General features: G+C 41.9%; 2 non-coding genes and 1 pseudogene across 2 annotated transcripts; all 3 read left to right on the top strand.

Moving 5' to 3' along the window:
* Window positions 1-4,851: 4,851 nt before the first annotated feature.
* Window positions 4,852-4,958, top strand: LOC125582644. The gene has a single exon (XR_007320101.1). It is a non-coding gene; the product is annotated as a small nucleolar RNA R71 (small nucleolar RNA).
* A 5,222-nt stretch (window positions 4,959-10,180) lies between these two features.
* LOC125582782 lies at window positions 10,181-10,294 on the top strand (annotated as a pseudogene).
* Window positions 10,295-21,557: 11,263 nt separating this feature from the next.
* On the top strand, window positions 21,558-21,664 carry LOC125582643. Its single transcript, XR_007320100.1, has one exon. It is a non-coding gene; the product is annotated as a small nucleolar RNA R71 (small nucleolar RNA).
* The last annotated feature ends 587 nt before the right edge of the window (window positions 21,665-22,251 follow it).

The following is a 22,251-nucleotide window of genomic DNA, read 5'->3' as shown; positions in this document are numbered from 1 at the left end:
TACTCTCATGATCAAACATCAAATTCCTTTGGTTTGTGTCAATCAAGCAATCATTAAGGATAGATCATTCAACTTTTCTAATTCCCCTAATATCAAATCCCTTTGGTAGGGTAAGCTAAGAGTTTGATGAGTTGGCTCAGACATTTCATCGAATACCTTCTGGGCAATGAAATGTCTAGAGTTCTAAACCAGAATGGCCAACTCAAGCTTAACATTAAGATCACTCAATCACGCAAGGAAACACATTAATCTACTCTAAACATTCTAGATCATCGTTTAATCATCATAAATCATCCTAACCCATGAATCCAAAGATGACTACTCACTCATAATCATGGTAGACACTAGATCATTAGTTGATCCAAATCTAAACATGATTAATGATCAAAGTAATCAAGCAAAGATAAGAAATTATGATCAAGATTAGATCTTTCACCCAAAAGTGGCTTTTGATTAAATAGAAAACAAGATAAGATCCTAACATTAGGTTTAGAGAGTATTTATATGACTTCTAAAACCTAATGGGCTCAGTCAACAACCTGAAAGGCCCAAATAAAACATAAATTTTCGATCAGAAGAAGAGAAACGCGTGCGGGTTGATGAAGTCGCTCCACCAGGTCGCTCTGCTTCCAGAGCGGGTGCCTCACCTCGCTCCGAGAGGTCGCTCCGGCTCTCTGCTTCATTTCTTCATATTGCGCGCAGGTTGATGACCTCGCTCCGTCTTGGTCGCTCCGACTCTCGAAAGTCGTCGACGAGAGGTTGGTGTCATACCTTGCTCCAGTGGGTCGTTCTACACTCCAATCGTCTAGAGCGGGTGCATCAGGTCTCTTCAGAACCTCGCTCCAATTCCCATTTCGCTAAGATGATCATTTTCTACTCCTTAATAGCCCAAATGTCTCCAAATACCTCCAAAAACTCCAAGGGATGCTCCAACACCTATTAAAGACTTATGTATGCAATATGAAACCTAAAGATGTCTAAATATTAATCTAAATGATTCAACATGTACAAGAATGAATGACTAAAACAATGCAAATATGCAAGATATCAACTTCCCCGAACTTGTCCTTTACTTGTCCACAAGTGAACTTTCAAGAGCTCATAGGAGAAAAGGTTTGAAGGTGGGAGTTCATAGCCACAAGAAACACTTCCTAGCACTCAACTTAACATCCTAAAGAAATATAGCAAATAACATGAGCAAACTCTCGTATTATACTCTAGTTTCTCTAGGCCTATCAGTACTCCTATACCTCTACACAAGTTGCAATAGTCATCAACCAACAAGTTCCTTCAACCAGCCCTCATATTAATTCACACACACACACAAGGTGAATTCTCACAAATAAGCACATGATCTCAATCATTTGGCTAGGTAAGCAAATGGTCTAATGTGAATAAAGAGGAGGGTTCAAATGCATCATTTCAAGGTGGTTATCACTCAAGAACAAAGAGCTTGATCATTATGCAAAATTTATCTAAGACTAGAAGCAATTCATGCATACATAGATCCATTCTCATCGTTCTACCCTTTTCTTAAGTGATTACAAGCTCTACCCTTTTCATCCCCATCCTAAAACTAAAATAGCACCCACTCACATCACTCACCCAATGACCAACTCTCTTTTTCTTTTGACTCAACCAACAAGGGACTTTTATTCACTTTTTACAACACTTAGCTCTAACTCTTTCTCATTTCCCTTCCCACCTTCTCATCGATTCTCTTTTTTTTTTTTTTTTTTTATAAGGGGGAATGTTCTTTTGTACACAATCTAGAGCTTCATTCTTTCCTTTTGTCCCTAGGATTTTTGTTTTTTTTTCTTTTCCCATGACACTTTGTTCATCTTTCTCATCTTTCTCACTCCCCAAACCCAAAATATTAATATTTAGAATACACAAACCCACTCACCATCCCCAAATGCTAGCTCATTATGCTAGCAAGAGATGAGAACAAATCTATGTCGCCTCCAATAGTCTCAAGATTTTGCACATGACAAGCTATCAAAAGTGGCCTCACTCATGCAAATCAATGTTTGGTCTCAAAGAATGGCTTGGGTTGTAGGATATATAGTGTCATTTGGGTTAACAAAGAATGGTATAATGGAATAAGATAACCCAAATGTGTATGAGATCCATGATCAAGTATGAAAGTGCTCATATGCAAGAGAGATTAAGTTCATTCTAGCCAAGTTCAGTTTGGAGCTGATTTTAAAAACAATGCCAATATCAAGCAAGCAAACAAGTTTCAAGAAGAGTTTTCAAGGCTCGAAGCATGCAAGGCTTTCAAGAGATGCTTAAGCTACTTGATATGTTTAACTAGGGTGTCAATTTGAGTTCTAGACATGTGTTCTTTACAAGGTTTCTCCCTATTCATGAATGCAACTTATATGCTCTAGACTCAATCCTAAGAATGCAAGTGATGCAATTACATGCTTCTTTTTGTGTTTTTCAAATTCTTCAATTTTTTTTTGGTTTTTCTATGCAAATATGTGTGTACAATGCAAGACTCAATGCAATATCATCAAAGCAAACATGATCAAATACTTGGTACCTCCCCCAAACTTAGTTCACACAGTCTCTGTGAGAGGAAGTTGAAGGAGATACCTAAAAGAGTGATAAATGCAAAGAGAAACTGGTATATACAATGGAAATGTTGGAGTGGTACATCAAGCGGAGAGTACAGAAGGAGGATCCTTCCCACTTTCAAGAGTGATGGTGAGGATTTGAGAGAGAAGCTCTTGAAGCTTGATTGGATCATCTTGGAGCTGTGGAGTGATGATGACCATTGCACTTGAGAATGGTGTAGACTTTCCCTTGCATTTGATCTTGTACTCAATAGCTCCATCCTTGAACTTCATTGGGTGAAGAGTGAGAGTGTGTGGCATCATATCAAGAGGTGGAGGGTGAGGTTCTTTCATCATCTTCTTCTTATCATGAGCAGCCTTTGTGGCTCTACTCACCTCCTCCTCTGTAGCACTTTCCAAGTGCTCATCACACATCTCTTTAGAGGACTCTCCATCAAGACCTTCTTTTCCACTAACAACCATTTCATCCTTAATCGTTTCAATGGAAGGTTCTCCACAAGTGATGGTTCCACAGTACTCAACATTCATCATTGGAGACTTGATTGGGTAGGAGACAACTTTGTTCATATTGAGGAGTGTGACCTTCTTGTTGGCAAAGTCAATGCAAGCTCCTACTGTTGTGAGAAATGGTGTTCCAAGGATCAATGGGACTCTCTTCCCAGTTGCCTTCTTCAAAACAATGAGGTCAATAGGAATTGTGCAAGCTCCAATCTTCAAAGGAAAGTCCTTGATGAGACCAATTGGAGTTGTAGAAGAGGAGTCCTCAAACATTAGTAAGGATGTGTTTGGTTCCATGTTTTCAATCCCAAGACTCTTCACCATCTCCATTGAGATCACATTCACACTTGCACCAGAATCAACAAGAGCATCATCAAGTGTGAACTTACCAAGGGAGCAAGACAAGATGAACTTCCCTTGGGTTTCTAGTTTGGGAAGGGACTTTGGTGTGACTGGTGGATCAAGCTGCATAGTAGAGATGTCTAGAAGCTCTGCTACTTCTTCTTTGTGAGCTAGAATGTCCCTGATGAGCATCATTTGAACATGAGCATCACGCATATGTGAGATCTCTGGAAGCTTGACTCCTACAACACTCATGTCATTTCTGAACTTGGAGATCACATTCTTTTGAGCTTTGGTGAGGACCCTTTGTGGAAATGGGAGCTTATCATAAGGTGACTGCTCAACCTCAGTGGTTCCTTTCAACTTTACTTCCTTTAGCCTCTACACAGCCTCTCTTTCAACTTGATTCTCAGCCTTGTGCTCATATCTCTTCAGATTCTCTGCTGCAACCTTCAGTCCAGCTTGTGCCTTTACCCTCTCCATAGCCTTGTGTTCAGTCTTATCCACAATCTGTGTTGCAGCCTGGGAAACAAATTCTGTTCCATACAAGAAGTTGTCAATTTGATCCACCTCTTTCTCATGATCACTCAACTCAATCTCTGAAGAAGTAGTAGAGAGGATAACATTGCAATACTATTTGGGATTCTGCTCTGATTTTCCTGGTAGAGATCCCATTGGGCGCTTGGAGGTTGAAGGCATAGAGGCAAACTGATTCTCCAAAGCCTTGAAGTGAGAGGAGAGTTGTAGAAACTTGTTGTTGAGGTCATTGTATCTTCCATCAACTTTGGTGTGAAGGTTCTTCAGTTCATATCCAATGTGCTTCTCACTTCTAGTTTGGGACTCCAGGATCTGTTTCAACATTGCGTCAGTACTACTCTCTTGTGGAGCAGAAGTAGAAGAACCGGCTTGGCCTTGTGTAGACTGATTTCCTTTGGAGGAGAAAATTTGAGAGTAGTTTTGCCTAGCTTGGCAACCACCTTGTTGGTTGTTGTAGAAGGGCTTTTGTTGGTAGTTGTTGTACTGAAAGTTAGGCTCCTTCTTGTACCATGTCCCATTAGCATTCACAAAACATAGCTCTTCTTGACCTTCTAGACCATCAACTTCATGAACCATAACTGTCTCCTCTTGTTTCTGCTCACCAACAAAGTTTACTTTCTCTTTTTTGGCTCTATCCAAAAGAAGCAAATCCATCTTATCTTGTAGAGCCTTCAGCTCTCTCTTTGTGTTTGTATCATCACCTCCACTGCCTCTGTTGCTTCTATCATGCTCATCACTGTAGACTGAATCACTCTTAGCCATATTCTCTACAAGCTCCAAAGCATCTGCTTCAGTTCTCCTCAAGAAGAAACCATTGCTACCAGTATCAAATTGGCTTCTAAATTTAGGCAAAGCACCTCTATAGAAAGTACTAAGCAAACTCTCCATATTGAAGCCATGATGAGGACATTGAGAGATGTAGCTGTTGAACCTTTCTCATGCTTCTCCAAAGCCTTCAAGATTCCTTTGATGAAATCCAGAGATTTCATTCCTTAGCTTAGCCGTTCTTGAATTAGAGAAGAATTTGGTGAGGAAAGATTTCTTGCACTCATTCCATGTGGTGATTGAATCTCTTGAAAGGCTCTTCTCCCATGTGTGAGCTTTGTCTCCCAAAGAGAATGGAAACAACCTTAGCTTGAATGCATCTTCAGAGACACCATTGATCTTTGTTGTTCCACACAGCTTATCAAAGTTATCCAAGTGGTCTAGTGGATCCTCTAAGGCAAAGACCATGATACTTGTTGCTCTGGATCATGTTTATCAAGCTTGATTTGATCTCAAAATTGTTGTTTTCCACAGCTGGTGCTCTAATGCCAGTTATATGTCAATGGATATTGGGCTCATCATGGGTGCTAATAGCTCTAGCTTGGCGATGTTGGTGTTGTGGCCTAAGGTTGTCAGCTCCTTGGCCATTACCTTCTCCATCTTGAGGTTGATTCTGATGTTGATCCATCACAAACCTCAATCTGTCTAAGTGAGCATGTTGCTCTTCTTCTCTTCTCCTCCTTGAAATCTCCATTTCAAGTGCTCTAATGTCTCCAACTCTTGGAACTAGGTCTGTTGGGCCTCTGCTCTGCAAGTTCATGCACCTGAGATGCAAAAGGCTAGGAAAGAAAATCAGTAACTAGATATAAGAAAATAAGATTTAGTCTCAAGCAAGAACCAAATCTCAATGTCAAAATCAACTTAGAATTGGCAACGGCGCCAAATTTGAAATGGACTTTTAAAGGGTCCAATAATCAAATCATCATAGTAATTAAGATGTCAATCCATTTCTAAGAATTTTGAATCAAAGAGAATTCAAGTTTGCAATTAAGCTAAATGCAATCAATAAGATGAGTGGTTTCATTCAATCTAACAAGTTTCTAAAACAACTAAACAGCAACTTTCAATCAATTGGAATAAGGAGGAATCATGGGCACAGGATTTTGATTTCAGATGACTAAGATTAAATCTAAAATGACAAAGTTTCAATCAACACATTCCCCTAAGTCTAGATATCAATTCTAAACAAGTTCTCTTCCAAGATAAAAGCTCATTTACTCTCATGATCAAACATCAAATTTCTTTAGTTTGTGTCAATCAAGCAATCATTAAGGATAGATCATTCAACTTTCCTAACTCCCCTAACATCAAATCCCTTTGGTAGGGTAAGCTAAGAGCTTGATGAGTTGGCTCAGACATTTCATAACACATTCCGGGCAATGAAATGTCTAGAGTTCTAAACCAGAATGACCAACTCAAGCTTAGCATTAAGATCACTCAATCAAGCAAGGAAACACATTAATCTACTCTAAACATTCTAGATCATCATTTAATCATCCTAAATCATCCGAACCCATGAATCCAAAGATCACTACTCACTCATAATCATGGTAGACACTAGATCATTAGTTGATCCAAATCTAAACATGATTAATGGTCAAAGTAATCAAGCAAAGATAAGAAATTATGATCAAGAGATCTTTCACCCAAAAGTGGTTTTTGATTAGATAGAAAACAAGATAAGATCCTAACATTAGGTTTAGAGAGTATTTATATGACTTCTAAAACCTAATGGGCTCAGCCAACAACTTCAAAGACCCATATTAAACATAAATTTTCGATCAGAAGAAGAGAAACTTGTGCGGGTTAATGAAGTCGCTCCACCAGGTCGCTCTGCTTCCAGAGCGGGTGCCTCACCTCGCTCCGAGAGGTCGCTCCGGCTCTCTGCTTCATTTCTTCATATTGCGCGCGGGTTGATGACCTCGCTCCATCTTGGTCGCTCCGGATCTCGAAAGTCATCGACGAGAGGTTGGGCCCAGGGCGGGTACGCTACCTCGCTGCGAGAGGTCGCTCTGGTACAGAGCGGGTGCCATACCTCGTTCCAGTGGGTCGCTCTACACTCCAATCGTCTAGAGCGGGTGCATCAGGTCGCTTCAGAACCACGCTCCAATTCTCATTTCGCTAAGATGATCATTTTCTACTGCTTAAGAGCCCAAATCTCCAAATACCTCCAAAAACTCCAAAGGATGTTCCAACACCTAATAAAGACTTATGTATGCAATATGGAACCTAAAGATGCCTAAATATTAATCTAAATGATTCAACATGTGCAAGAATGAATGACTAAAACAATGCAAATATGCAAGATATCAGCTCACAAAAATGCCATCAGCTTATGTTGAAAGAACAAATAAACCTCTAGATTTAATTCACACCGATTTATGTGATTTAAAATACATACAAACTAGAGGTGGGAAAAAATATTTTGTGACCTTCATAGATGACTGAATAAAATATTGTTATGTATATTTATTACATAGCAAACATGAAGCCTTAGAAAAATTCAAAGAATTTAAACTCGAGGTCGAAAATCATCTTAAAACAACTATTAAAGTAGTTAGAAGCAACAGAGGAGACGAGTATGATGGTCCATTTAATGCATTATGTAAAGAACATAGAATAATCCATCAAACTACAGCTCCTTATTCATCAGAATCTAACGGAGTTACTGAACGCAAAAATCGAACTCTAAAAGAGATGATGAATGCAATGTTGCAGGAATCTGGGTTACCCCTGAACATGTGGGTGGAAGCGTTGCTTACCACTAATTATATCCTCAAAAAAATTCCACACAAAGTAACTAGCAAAACTCCATATGAATTATGGAAAGGTAATTTATCTTCGTATAAATACCTCAAAGTGTGGGGGTGCTTGGCAAAAGTTGCGGTACCGCCACAAAAAAATGTCACTATTTGACCTAAAACAGTGGATTGCATCTTCATCGGATATGCACATAACAGTAGTGCGTATCGATTTATGGTACATCTTTCTTCGGAAATATTTTTCCATACAAGGAAAAAAAGGTTCAAAACGAACTCGAAAATAAAGAGACAGCGACAAGGACTCAGAAACTGAGACAAAAATCGAGATTTCTATAAATGATATTTGAGAAAATGAAGAAAAATATGAACCTTGAAGAAGCAAAAGAGCTCTAAAGGAAATATCTTTTGGTGAAGATTTCTTAATGACATTTTTAGTAGAAAATGTTCCAAAAACTTTGGCAGAAGCCATGGCTTCACCAGAAGAGCCATTTTGGAACGAAGCTGTCAGAAGTGAATTTGATTCTATCATAAAAAATTATACATGATACATAACAGATTTACCACATGGTTGCAAAGCATTAGGAAATAGATGGATAATGACACGAAAACGTGGTGAAAAATACAAATCTAGGCTTGTAGTTTAAGGATTCTGACAAAAGGAAGGCTTTGACAATTTTGATACCTATTCTCTAGTAACGAGAATAACATCAATAAGACTAATGATAGCAATCGCAGCCTTAAGAGATCTAGAAATCCATCAAATTGATGTAAAAACCGTTTTTCTAAATGGTGATTTAGAAGAGAAAATTTACATGAAACAACCTGAAGGTTTTGTCAATCCCGGACAGGAAGACAAAGTATGCCGACTTGTGATGGTTCCACAGTACTCAACATTCATCATTGGAGACTTGATTGGGTAGGAGACAACTTTGTTCATATTGAGGAGTGTGACCTTTTTGTTGGCAAAGTCAATTCAAGCTCCTACTGTTGTGAGAAATGGTGTTCCAAGGATCAATGGGACTCTCTTCCCAGTTGCCATCTTCAAAACAATGAGGTCAATAGAAATGGTGCAAGCTCCAATCTTCAAAGGAAAGTCCTTGATGAGACCAATTGGAGTTGTAGAAAAGGAGTCCCCAAACATTAGTAAGGATGTGTTTGGTTCCATGTTTTCAATCCCAAGACTCTTCACCATCTCCATTGAGATCACATTCACACTTGCACCAGAATCAACAAGAGCATCATCAAGTGTGAACTTACCAAGGGAACAAGACAAGGTGAACTTCCCTTGGGTTTCTAGTTTGGGAAGGGACTTTGGTGTGACTGGTGGATCAAGCTACATAGTAGAGATGTCTAGAAGCTCTGCTACTTCTTCTTTGTGAGCTAGAATGTCCCTGATGAGCATCATTTGAACATGAGCATCATGCATATGTGAGATCTCTGGAAGCTTGACTCCTACAGCACTCATGTCCTTTCTGAACTTGGAGATCACATTCTTTTGAGCTTTGGTGAGGACCCTTTGTGGAAATGGGAGCTTATCATAAGGTGACTGCTCAACCTCAGTGGTTCCTTTCAACTTTACTTCCTTTAGCCTCTGCACAGCCTCTCTTTCAACTTGATTCTCAGCCTTGTGCTCATATCTCTTCAGATTCTCTGCTGCAACCTTCAGTCCAGCTTGTGCCTTTACCTTCTCCATAGCCTTGTGTTCAGTCTTATTCACAATCTGTGTTGCAGCCTGGGAAAAAAATTCTGTTCCATACAAGAAGTTGTCAATTTGATCTACCTCTTTCTCATGATCACTCAACTCAATCTCAGAAGAAGTAGTAGAGAGGATAACATTGAAATACTCTTTGGGATTCTGCTCTAATTTTCCTGGTAGAGATCCCATTGGGCGCTTGGAGGTTGAAGGCATAGAGGCAAACTGATTCTCCAAAGCCTTGAAGTGAGAGGAGAGTTGTAGGAACTTGTTGTTGAGGTCATTGTATCTTCCATCAACTTTGGTGTGAAGGTTCTTCAGCTCATATCCAATGTGCTTCTCACTTCTAGTTTGGGACTCCAAGATCTGTTTCAACATTGCGTCAGTGCTACTCTCTTGTGGAGCAGAAGTAGAAGAACCGGCTTGGCCTTGTGTAGACTGATTTCCTTTGGAGGAGAAGCTTTGAGAGTAGTTTTGCCTAGCTTGGTAACCATCTTGTTGGTTGTTGTAGAAGGGCTTTTGTTGGTAGTTGTTGTACTGAAAGTTAGGCTCCTTCTTGTACCATGTCCCATTAGCATTCACAAAACATAGCTCTTCTTGACCTTCTAGACCATCAACTTCATGAACCACAACTGTCTCCTCTTGTTTCTGCTCACCAACAAAGTTTACTTTCTCTTTTTTGGCTCTATCCGAAAGAAACAAATCCATCTTATCTTGTAGAGCCTTCAGCTCTCTCTTTGTGTTTGTATCATCACCTCCACTGCCTCTGTTGCTTCTATCATGCTCATCACTGTAGACCACTCTTAGCCATATTCTCTACAAGCTCCAAAGCATCTGCTTCAGTTCTCCTCAAGAAGAAACCATTGCTACCAGTATCAAATTGGCTTCTAAATTTAGGCAAAGCACCTCTATAGAAAGTACTAAGCAAACTCTCCATATTGAAGCCATGATGAGGACATTGAGAGATGTAGCTGTTGAACCTTTCTCATGCTTCTTGCACTCATTCCATGTGGTGATTGGATCTCTTGAAAGGCTCTTCTCCCATGTGTGAGCTTTGTCTCCCAAAGAGAATGGAAACAACCTTAGCTTGAATGCATCTTCAGAGACACCATTGATATTTGTTGTTCCACACAGCTTATCAAAGTTATCCAAGTGGTCTAGTGGATCCTCTAAGGCAAAGACCATGATACTTGTTGCTCTGGATCATGTTTATCAAGCTTGATTTGATCTCAAAGTTGTTGTTTTCCACAGCTGGTGCTCTAATGCCAGCTCTATGCCCATGGATATTGGGCTCATCATGGGTGCCAATAGCTCTAGCTTGGCGATGTTGGTGTTGTGGTCTAAGGTTGTCAGCTCCTTGGCCATTACCTTCTCCATCTTGAGGTTGATTCTGATGTTGATCCATCACAAACCCCAATCTGTCTAAGTGAGCATGTTGCTCTTCTTCTCTTCTCCTCCTTGCAATCTCCCTTTCAAGTGCTCTAATGTCTCCAACTCTTGGAACTAGGTCTGTTGGGCCTTTGCTCTGCAAGTTCACGCACCTGAGATGCAAAAGGATAGGAAAGAGAATCAGTAACTAGATATAAGAAAATAAGATTTAGTCTCAAGCAAGAACCAAATCTCAATGTCAAAATCAACTTAGAATTGGCAACGGCACCAAATTTGAAATGGACTTTTCAAGGGTCCAATAATCAAATCATCATAGTAATTAAGATGTCAATCCATTTCTAAGAGTTTTGAATCAAAGAGAATTCAGGTTTTCAATTAAGTTAAATGCAATCAATAAGATGAGAGGTTTCATTCAATCTAACAGGTTTCTAAAGCAACTAAACAGCAACTTTCAATCAATTGGAATAAAGAGGAATCATGGGCATAGGATTTTGATTTCAGATGACTAAGATTAAATCTAAAATGGCAAAGTTTCAATCAACACATTCCCCTAAGTCTAGATATCAATTCTAAGCAAGTTCTCTTCCAAGAAAAAAGCTCATTTACTCTCATGATCAAACATCAAATTCCTTTAGTTTGTGTCAATCAAGCAATCATTAAGGATAGATCATTCAACTTTCCTAACTCCCCTAACATCAAATCCCTTTGGTAGGGTAAGCTAAGAGCTTGATGAGTTGGCTCAGACATTTCATAACACATTCCGGGCAATGAAATGTCTAGAGTTCTAAACCAGAATGACCAACTCAAGCTTAGCATTAAGACCACTCAATCAAGCAAGGAAACACATTAATCTACCCTAAACATTCTAGATCATCATTTAATCATCCTAAATCATCCGAACCCATGAATCCAACGATCACTACTCAAGAAATTATGATCAAGAGATCTTTCACCCAAAAGTAGTTTTTGATTAGATAGAAAACAAGATAAGATCCTAACATTAGGTTTAGAGAGTATTTATATGACTTCTAAAACCTAATGGGCTCAGCCAACAACTTCAAAGATCCAAATTAAACATAAATTTTCGATCAGAAGAAGAGAAACGCGTGCGGGTTGATGAAGTCGCTCCACCAGGTCGCTCTGCTTCCAGAGCGGGTGCCTCACCTTGCTCCAAGAGGTCGCTCCGGCTCTCTGCTTCATTTCTTCATATTGCGCGCGGGTTGATGACCTCGCTCCATCTTGGTCGCTCCGGCTCTCGAAAGTCATCGACGAGAGGTTGGGCCCAGGGCGGGTACGCTACCTCGCTGCGAGAAGTCGTTCTGGTACTGAGCGGGTGTCATACCTCGTTCCAGTGGGTCCCTCTACACTCCAATCGTCTAGAGCGGGTGCATCAAGTCGCTTCAGAACCACGCTCCAATTCTCATTTCGCTAAGATGATCATTTTCTACTCCTTAAGAGCCCAAATGTCTCCAAATACCTCCAAAAACTCCAAAGGATGCTCCAACACCTAATAAAGACTTATGTATGCAATATGGAACCTAAAGATGCCTAAATATTAATCTAAATGATTCAACATGTGCAAGAATGAATGACTAAAACAATGCAAATATGCAAGATATCAGCTCACAAAAATGTCATCACCTCATGTTGAAAGAACAAATAAACCTCTAGATTTAATTCACACCGATTTATGTGATTTAAAATACATACAAACTAGAGGTGGGAAAAAATATGAATGTACAAAATATTGTTATGTATATTTATTACATAGCAAAGATGAAGCCTTAGAAAAATTCAAAGAATTTAAACTCGAGGTCGAAAATCATCTTAAAACAACTATTAAAGTAGTTAGAAGCGACAGAGGAGACGAGTATGATGGTCCATTTAATGCATTATGTAATGAACATAGAATAATCCATCAAAAAACTCATAATCAAGACATTGAAAAAAACCGAGAGACGCTCTCCCAGACACACTTGTCGAGAAAGGTCCTTAGAAAGTTGACTTCGGTAGTTTCCCCGTTTTAACCACTGGTTTCTTTCCCGTTTTGGTTATTTCTCCCTGCAAAACAGAAAAAATTTTCAAATTCTTTCCTTTTAAGTCTTTACCCAGTGGTTTCTTCAGTGCTTCCTGTCCTTGAAGCCTCATTCGCCGGGTTGTCTCCCCCGACTCCGTTCGGCGGGCCAGCCATGCCAGGCCTCTGTATCTCGTTCCCGTCGGCCACTGTTATCTCGGCAGCTCTCATGGACGCTTGAGGACTTTTCATCCTTTTGGTTGTAATAACCTTTCAGACTTTGCCCTCCTTTGATTATCTCTTTGGGTTGTAATAACCTCTGGTAGTGAAGTTCCAACTCAGGTTTAAGAATTTCACCACTTCACCGAAATGTCTCGTCGTTTGTCTCGGTCCGACAAGGAGAAACGGGTAGCTGTTACCCCTCCTCCGACTAAACGCCTCCCGCTACGTATCCCAGCCAGTGATAATACTGACCTCATCGCCGCCAATAAGCTAACCATTATTGGCAGAGTTACAAACCCATCGATACAAAACACAAGAGCTATCCTTAACTTCCTCCCCCAAGTATGGGGCTTGGAGGGTAGAGTTGAAGGAAGAGACCTAGGTCCCGAAAAAATTTCAGATCCGCTTTCGCACTGAAAGTGATATGGAAGTAATCCTCAGTAAGGGCCCCTACCACTATAAAAAAATGGATGCTTTTGATGCAAAAATGGGAACCCACTGTCTCTGAGACGTTTCCCAGCTCGATATCCTTTTGGATAAGGATTCATGGCATTCCTCTTCACTTCTGTAACGAAGCTACCGTCACAACCATTGGCGAGGAGCTTGGGCTCTTAGCCGATAAGGTGTTAGAAGAAGCTAAAGTTAGAGTTGAGCTTAACGGTTTTCTCCCGCTGGTGATGAATATGGAGATTCAACTACCGTCTGATGAAATCATCACAGTGGAGTTTGAGTATATTAAAATCGAGAAGCATTGTTTCACTTGCTTCTCACTCTTCCATGAAGATGAAACGTGCCCAGTCAAACCCCGTAATTCTCTCCCTGTTAAGGACAGGAAGCTAGGCATTACTCAAAGGATTGCCCTGCAACGGATAGAAGCTGACAAACGTCATCATGATGACCGTCGAGGTTATCGTCATCCGAACCAATTGCCACCTCCTACAGGCAACGTTAGAGACGACCACAGGCAGCGGAACACTCATTACTCTGATCATTGAGCATCTTCAAGAACCACTCAGGACGCTGCCTCCTCGAGACACCGAGAACCTCACTACCATGGTTCATTCTTTCATCGCTCGCCTCCAAGAGAGAGCAGAAGATCTATTCGAGAGGACTCTAGGGTCTTATCTAGTGGAGTCAAGGTTCAAAACCAGGATGTTCCTATTGACCCCTTATCAAATCCAATTGGGCCTTCTCGCTCATTGTCATCTCATACCCCTTCCCCACGTAACCTCCGAGAACGACTTGACTTTCCTCCAGAGGCAGGGGGTTCAGGGGGCGTCTCTCTTGCTAACTCTAGTGAAAGAAGATCTGTTCTGGCACGTATTGGTAGATCAAGCCCAGGTAACGCCCCTCCTACCCGTGGGCCTGCTAGTTTTGACTCGGCGAGACTCCAAGAGGTGGAGATTATGTACGATGGGTCTGCAGGACAGGAACATATCAGCCCTTTCCATGCGAGCGCTACTGACGGTGGCCAGAGCTCGCGCATTCCTGTGGCATTACGTCTGGGAGGTGTTAGTGACCCCAGCGCTTCTATATCTGCAAGAGATACCTCTCCACCTCCGGTCCTCAACTTCAACATTAAAACAACCGGTAAACGGAAGGTATCTAAAACAACAGCCCCTAGGAAGCGGGTTGTGGCCAGAAGCCCATTAAAAGGAGTTAAGGTGAGGAAAACCAACGTGGCCCGTTCAGTTAACCCCCCGCGTAAGAAGCAATGCGTCGAGAGGGCACCTTCTCTACCTTGTGATAAGGCTGGTCCAAGTGCAACTATAAGAGCTACGACCAGGGCTAGGGGGACGGATTTCCGGCCTCCTCCCCCTCCTCTTCCTTAGCGGTTTTGAGTTGGAATTGTCAGGGCATGGGGAGCGTCTTGACAATTCGACGGTTACGGGAGATTCACAAAAGGATTGTCCCTGACGTAACTTTTCTTATGGAAACCAAGAACTCTGATGAATTCATAAAGAAGAAGACTAAAGCTTTCCAGTTCCCCAACTACTTCTCAGTACCGCTGGTGGGTCTGAGTGGTGGTTTATCTCTCTTATGGAAAGAAGAAGTAGACTTAACGGTCCTAGAGTCTGCACCTAACTTGATCGATACAAAGATCTCCTTTAAAGGAGTAACATCTTACATTACCTTCGTATATGGAGCGCCAGCCGCTGAGAACAGAGCAGCCTTTTGGGCCAAACTGAATGATGTAGGCGCAAATCGGGAAGATCCGTGGATGCTCACGGGTGACTTTAATGAAATACTCGATAACTCCGAGAAGGTTGGCGGACCTGCCCGTTGGGAGGGTTCTTTTACCGCGTTCAGGTCCTTTGTCTCTCAAAATGGTCTTTGGAACCTTAAACATTCCGGGAATCATCTGTCGTGGAGAGGAAATCGATATACTCATTTCATCCGCTCTAGACTTGATCGCTCTCTTACTAACTGCTCTTGGAGCGAGCAATACCCCATGGGAAGGTGTAGATACCTACGTTTTGAAGGCTCAGACCATAGGCCTCTGGTGACTTATTTTAATGGGGCTATGCCTAAGAAGAGAGGAGTATTCCGCTTTGATAGAACATTAACAGAGAAGGAAGAGGTCGAGGCACTGGTAGAAGAGGCGTGGAATCATGATCCCCTGGAATCAGTTATCGCTAAGCTCAATGCATGTAGACGCAGTATCATCAGATGGGCGAAAGAGCAGAACTTAAAGCATAACATGGTTATCAACCAGAACCAGGAAGCTCTTGAGAGGGCTCTCTCAGCCGCTGTTCCAGACCCCGCTCTGATCGGTGTGTTAACAGACACTCTGCGGGAGGCTTATAAAGAGGAGGAGCTTTTCTGGTTACAAAGGAGCAGGATTATGTGGCTGAGAAGTGGAGACCGTAACACTGGTTTCTTTCATGCCATTACACGCCAGAGAAGGATGATGAATACCTTATCGGTGATCGAAAACGACGAAGGGAAGGAGGTCTTTGAGGAACCACAGCTTGTCTCCGTTATAGCGGCCTACTTTAGGGACATCTTTAGTACGGTGGGAGATGGAGACTTCTCAGAGATTCAGAACATCCTGTCTCCGCGAGTCACCGAGGAAATGAACCGCTCCCTCACTGCTCTACCGAGAGAATCAGAGATCCATGCTGCAGTTTTGTCAATCAACGGTGGAAAGGCCCCGGGTCCGGATGGTTTTTCGGCCAAATTTTATCAAGCTTATTGGCATATCATAAAGGCAGATGTAGTGAGAGACATCACACAGTTCTTCGCGTCTGGCTATTTGCACCCGCAACAGAATGAATCTAACATTCGACCCATTCCGAAAGGATCAGGACCGCGACGGGTTGTTGATTACAGGCCCATTGCGCTTTGTAACACGCACTATAAGATCATCGCGAAGATCCTTTCTCACCGACCCAGGCCATTGTTGCCGGACCTAATCTCAGTCTCGCAGTCCGCCTTTGTTGCTGGTAGGGCAATAGGAGATAACGTCCTAATTACTCATGAAACGTTACATTACCTGCGAACCTCAGAGGCCAAGAAATATTGCTCTATGGCCGTGAAAACGGACATGAGTAAAGCATATGATCGCATGGAATGGGGCTTTGTTCGAGCAGTGCTGCTGCAGCTTGGCTTTGATCAACAATGGGTCTCTCTTGGGTTATGAGTTGCATTAAGTCTGTTTCATATACCTTCCTTGTTAACGGGTCTCCACAAGGAGCTGTCAATCCGTCACGTGGTATACGTCAAGGTGATCCGCTTTCACCGTATATTTTCATCTTATGCACCGAGGTCTTGTGTGCACTATGTGATAAGGCTCTTCTCGATGGGACTTTGTATGGGGTTCGTGTATCTCGAGCTAGCCCGGCTATCAATCACTTGCTGTTTGCCGATGACACTATGTTCTTCTGCAAATCAAACCCGACTAGTGTCAATACCCTCCTAAACATCCTACAACGCTACGAGGCTCTCTCTGGTCAGCGGATTAATTTCGCGAAGTCGGCCATAACTTTTTCTGCGAAGACCCCTCCTGAGGTTAAAAGACGAGTTAAAACCATTTTGTCTATTGAGGCTGAAGGGGGACTTGGGAAGTATCTTGGCCTTCCGGAGCTGTTCGGGAGGAAGAAAAGAGACATATTTGCGGCCATTCTGGATCGTATTAGACAACGCGCCCACAACTGGTCTACCAACTTCCTATCTGGGGCGGGGAAACAGGTCCTCTTGAAGGCGGTTTTGGCGGCTATACCTTGCTATGCCATGTCTTGCTTCAAGCTGCCGAAGTCTCTGTGCAAACAGATTCAATCACTATTAACCAGATTCTGGTGGGATGCGAACCCGTCTAACAGGAAGATGTGTTGGGTCGCTTGGTCAACCTTAACTCAACCGAAGCACGCTGGAGGTCTCGGGTTTCGGGATATTGAGATGTTAAACGATGCACTACTGGCTAAGATAGGCTGGAGAATCCTATCTAAGCCTCAATCCCTCGTCGCCCGTGTTCTCCTTGGAAAGTATGTGCGGGACTCCACCTTTATGGACTGCCCTGTGGCTTCTTCTGCCTCTCATGGCTGGAAGAGCATTTTGGCAGAGTAGAGAAATTTTGCGATTGGGCCTCAGTTGGTCAGTAGGGAATGGGGAGAAAATTAGAGTGTGGCAAGATCCATGGCTGAGCTGTGAAGCTCCATTAGTACCTATTGGACCCCATAGGCTATCCTCCTCTAATCTCTTAGTTAGTGATCTGCTGTGTAAACTCACTAATGGGTGGGACTTGGAAAAGATCAGACACAAATTGCCCCAGTATGAAAACGCTATACTCAAACTGATTACGAGCTCTGCTACTGCGGAGGATCAAGTGGCATGGCTGTTCGAGAAATCAGGCTCCTACTCAACTAGATCAGGGTATGGAGCGGGTATGGAAAGGGAACGAGCGGCGTCTTTCATACCTATCCCCTTCGACTGGAAAAAGAGTATATGGAATTTTCAAACAGCTCCTAAGATCAAGGATTTTCTTTGGAAGTTGGTCAAGAAGGCTATTCTGGTCAGCGCCAATTTAGCTTCCCGTGGCATCAATTCTTTCCCATGTAAGACCTGTGATGGGGTTGAGGATGATCTGAATACTTTCCTTCTCTGCACCATAGCTAAGGAAGTGTGGGAATTGGCTCCAACACCTGGGGCCAACCCCCTTTGTCTTCCTCAATGATGATCTTTGTTTCGTCCTGTTCCAACATTAAGAATCTCCCTCCAACCAGGGTCTCTGCGCCACTGTGGCCTTGGATCCTTTGGAATTTGTGGAAAGCACGTAACAAACGATGCTTCGAAGATAAAGTCTACTCCAGTATGGAGGTTCTGATCAAGTCCATTAATGACGCCCGGGAGTGGCAAGATGCTCAGGCTCTCGTAATGGTGACGTCAAAAGCGTATCACGGTTCCTTGCGAATGGAGAGCTACCTGCAACAACCTCCATCTTTCCCCAACACGGTTACATGTCACGTTGATGCGGCTTGGGATAGTGGTTCCAACAACTGTGGACTGGGTGGAGTTTTCTCAGGACATTCCTCAGCGCGGTCTCTCCCTCGGCTCTGTGAAGGTCGTTCGTTTTTTTCTTCTGCGCTCATGGCTGAAGCACTTGCAGTTCGTCTTGTGGTTATGACCGCATCGTTTGAAACATTAAATCCCTTCTAATCTTGTCTGATTCCCTCGATCTTATCAAGCTATTGAGAAAGAAAGAGTCAAGGCCTGCATTGTTTGGTGTTGTGTTTGATATCTACTTCTTTAGTTCTTATTTTGATGCAATCTCCTTTGCTTATGTACCTCGTCTGAGTAACGTTGAGGCTGACTCGGCGGCTAAGTCAGCCCTTGCGTTGCTTAATGTAACCTCCGTTGGTGGAGAGTAACCTCTTTATGGAATGAATTTATGTTTGATCAAAAAAAAAAAGAATAATCCATCAAACTACAGCTCCTTATTCATCAGAATCTAATGGAGTTACTGAACGCAAAAATCGAACTCTAAAAGAGATGATAAATGCAATGTTGCAGAAATCTGGGTTACCCCAGAACATGTGGGTGGAAGCGTTACTTACCACTAATTATATCCTCAACAAAATTCCACACAAAGTAACTAGCAAAACTCCATATGAATTATGGAAAGGTAATTTATCTTCGTATAAATACCTCAAAGTGTGGGGGTGCTTGGCAAAAGTTGCGGTACCGCCACAAAAAAATGTCACTATTTGACCTAAAACAGTGGATTGCATCTTCATCGGATATGCACATAACAGTAGTGCGTATCGATTTATGGTACATCTTTCTTAGGAAATATTTTTCCATACAAGGAAAAAAAAGGTTCAAAACGAACTCGAAAAGAAAGAGACAACGACAAGGACTCAGAAACTGAGACAAACATCGAGATTTCTATAAATGATATTTGAGAAAATGAAGAAAAATATGAACCTCGAAGAAGCAAAAGAGCTCTAAAGGAAATATCTTTTGGTGAAGATTTCTTAATGACATTTTTAGTAGAAAATGTTCCAAAAACTTTGGCAGAACCAATGGCTTCACAAGAAGAGCCATTTTGGAACGAAGCTGTCAGAAGTGAATTTGATTCTATCATAAAAAATTATACATGATACATAATAGATTTACCACATGGTTGCAAAGCATTAGGAAATAGATGGATAATGACACGAAAACGTGGTGAAAAATACAAATCTAGGCTTGTAGTTTAAGGATTCTGACAAAAGGAAGACTTTGACTATTTTGATACATATTTTCCAGTAACGAGAATAACATCAATAAGACTAATGATAGCAATCGCAGCCTTAAGAGATCTAGAAATCCATCAAATTGATGTAAAAACCGCTTTTCTAAATGGTGATTTAGAAGAAAAAATTTACATGAAACAACCTGAAGGTTTTGTCAATCCCGGACAGGAAGACAAAGTATGCCGACTTGTGATGGTTCCACAGTACTCAACATTCATCATTGGAGACTTGATTGGGTAGGAGACAACTTTGTTCATATTGAGGAGTGTGACCTTTTTGTTGGCAAAGTCAATGCAAGCTCCTACTGTTGTGAGAAATGGTGTTCCAAGGATCAATGGGACTCTCTTCCCAGTTGCCATCTTCAAAACAATGAGGTCAATAGGAATGGTGCAAGCTCCAATCTTCAAAGGAAAGTCCTTGATGAGACCAATTGGAGTTGTAGAAAAGGAGTCCCCAAACATTAGTAAGGATGTGTTTGGTTCCATGTTTTCAATCCCAAGACTCTTCACCATCTCCATTGAGATCACATTCACACTTGCACCAGAATCAACAAGAGCATCATCAAGTGTGAACTTACCAAGGGAACAAGACAAGGTGAACTTCCCTTGGGTTTCTAGTTTGGGAAGGGACTTTGGTGTGACTGGTGGATCAAGCTGCATAGTAGAGATGTCTAGAAGCTCTGCTACTTCTTCTTTGTGAGCTAGAATGTCCCTGATGAGCATCATTTGAACATGAGCATCACGCATATGTGAGATCTCTGGAAGCTTGACTCCTACAGCACTCATGTTCTTTATGAACTTGGAGATCACCTTCTTTTGAGCTTTGGTGAGGACCCTTTGTGGAAATGAGAGCTTATCATAAGGTGACTGCTCAACCTCAGTGGTTCCTTTCAACTTTACTTCCTTTAGCCTCTGCACAGCCTCTCTTTCAACTTGATTCTCAGCCTTGTGCTCATCTCTCTTCAGATTCTCTGCTGCAACCTTCAGTCCAGCTTGTGCCTTTACCCTCTCCATAGCCTTGTGTTCAGTCTTATCCACAATCTGTGCTGCAGCTTAGGAAACAAATTATGTTCCATACAAGAAGTTGTCAATTTGATCTACCTCTTTCTCATGATCACTCAACTCAATCTCAGAAGAAGTAGTAGAGAGGATAACATTGCAATACTCTTTGGGATTCTGCTCTAATTTTCCTGGTAGAGATCCCATTGGACGCTTGGAGGTTGAAGGCATAGAGGCAAACTGATTCTCCAAAGCCTTGAAGTGAGAGGAGAGTTGTAGGAACTTGTTGTTGAGGTCATTGTATCTTCCATCAACTTTGGTGTGAAGGTTCTTCAGCTTATATCCAATGTGCTTCTCACTTCTAGTTTGGGACTCCAAGATCTGTTTCAACATTGCGTCAGTGCTACTCTCTTGTGGAGCAGAAGTAGAAGAACCGGCTTGGCCTTGTGTAGACTGATTTCCTTTGGAGGAGAAAATTTGAGAGTAGTTTTGCCTAGCTTGGCAACCACCTTGTTGGTTGTTGTAGAAGGGCTTTTGTTGGTAGTTGTTGTACTGAAAGTTAGGCTCCTTCTTGTACCATGTCCCATTAGCATTCACAAAACATAGCTCTTCTTGACCTTCTAGACCATCAACTTCATGAACCACAACTGTCTCCTCTTGTTTCTGCTCACCAACAAAGTTTACTTTCTCTTGTTTGGCTCTATCCGAAAGAAGCAAATCCATCTTATCTTGTAGAGCCTTCAGCTCTCTCTTTGTTTTTGTATCATCACCTTCACTGCCTCTGTTGCTTCTATCATGCTCATCACAGTAGACTGAATCACTCTTAGCCATATTCTCTACAAGCTCCAAAGCATCTGCTTCAGTTCTCCTCAAGAAGAAACCATTGCTAGGTGTATCAAATTGGCTTCTAAATTTAGGCGAAGCACCTCTATAGAAAGTACTAAGCAAACTCTCCATATTGAAGCCATGATGAGGACATTGAGAGATGTAGCTGTTGAACCTTTCTCATGCTTCTCCAAAGCCTTCAAGATTCCTTTGATGAAATCCAGAGATTTCATTCCTTAGCTTAGTAGTTCTTGAAGTAGAGAAGAATTTGATGAGGAAAGCTTTCTTGCACTCATTCCATGTGGTGATTGAATCTCTTGAAAGGCTCTTCTCCCATGTGTGAGCTTTGTTTCCCAAAGAGAATGGAAACAACCTTAGCTTGAATGCATATTCAAAGACACCATTGATCTTTGTTGTTCCACACAGCTTATCAAAGTTATCCAAGTAGTCTAGTGGATCCTCTAAGGCAAAGACCATGATACTTGTTGCTCTGGATCATGTTTATCAAGCTTGATTTCATCTCAAAGTTGTTGTTTTCCAGAGCTGGTGCTCTAATGCCAGCTCTATGCCCATGGATATTGGGCTCATCATGGGTGCCAAGGTTGTCAGCTCCTTGGCCATTACCTTCTCCATCTTGAGGTTGATTCTGATGTTGATCCATCACAAACCCCAATCTGTCTAAGTGAGCATGTTGCTCTTCTTCTCTTCTCCTCCTCGCAATCTCCCTTTCAAGTGCTCTAATGTCTCCAACTCTTGGAACTAGGTCTGTTGGGCCTCTGCTCCGCAAGTTCATGCACCTGAGATGCAAAAGGATAGGAAAGAGAATCAGT

Source organism: Brassica napus, chromosome C2 (genome assembly GCF_020379485.1).
Source record: "Brassica napus cultivar Da-Ae chromosome C2, Da-Ae, whole genome shotgun sequence".
In the NCBI taxonomy this organism is placed as follows: domain Eukaryota; kingdom Viridiplantae; phylum Streptophyta; class Magnoliopsida; order Brassicales; family Brassicaceae; genus Brassica; species Brassica napus.
This window is presented reverse-complemented; position numbering and strand designations above follow the sequence as displayed.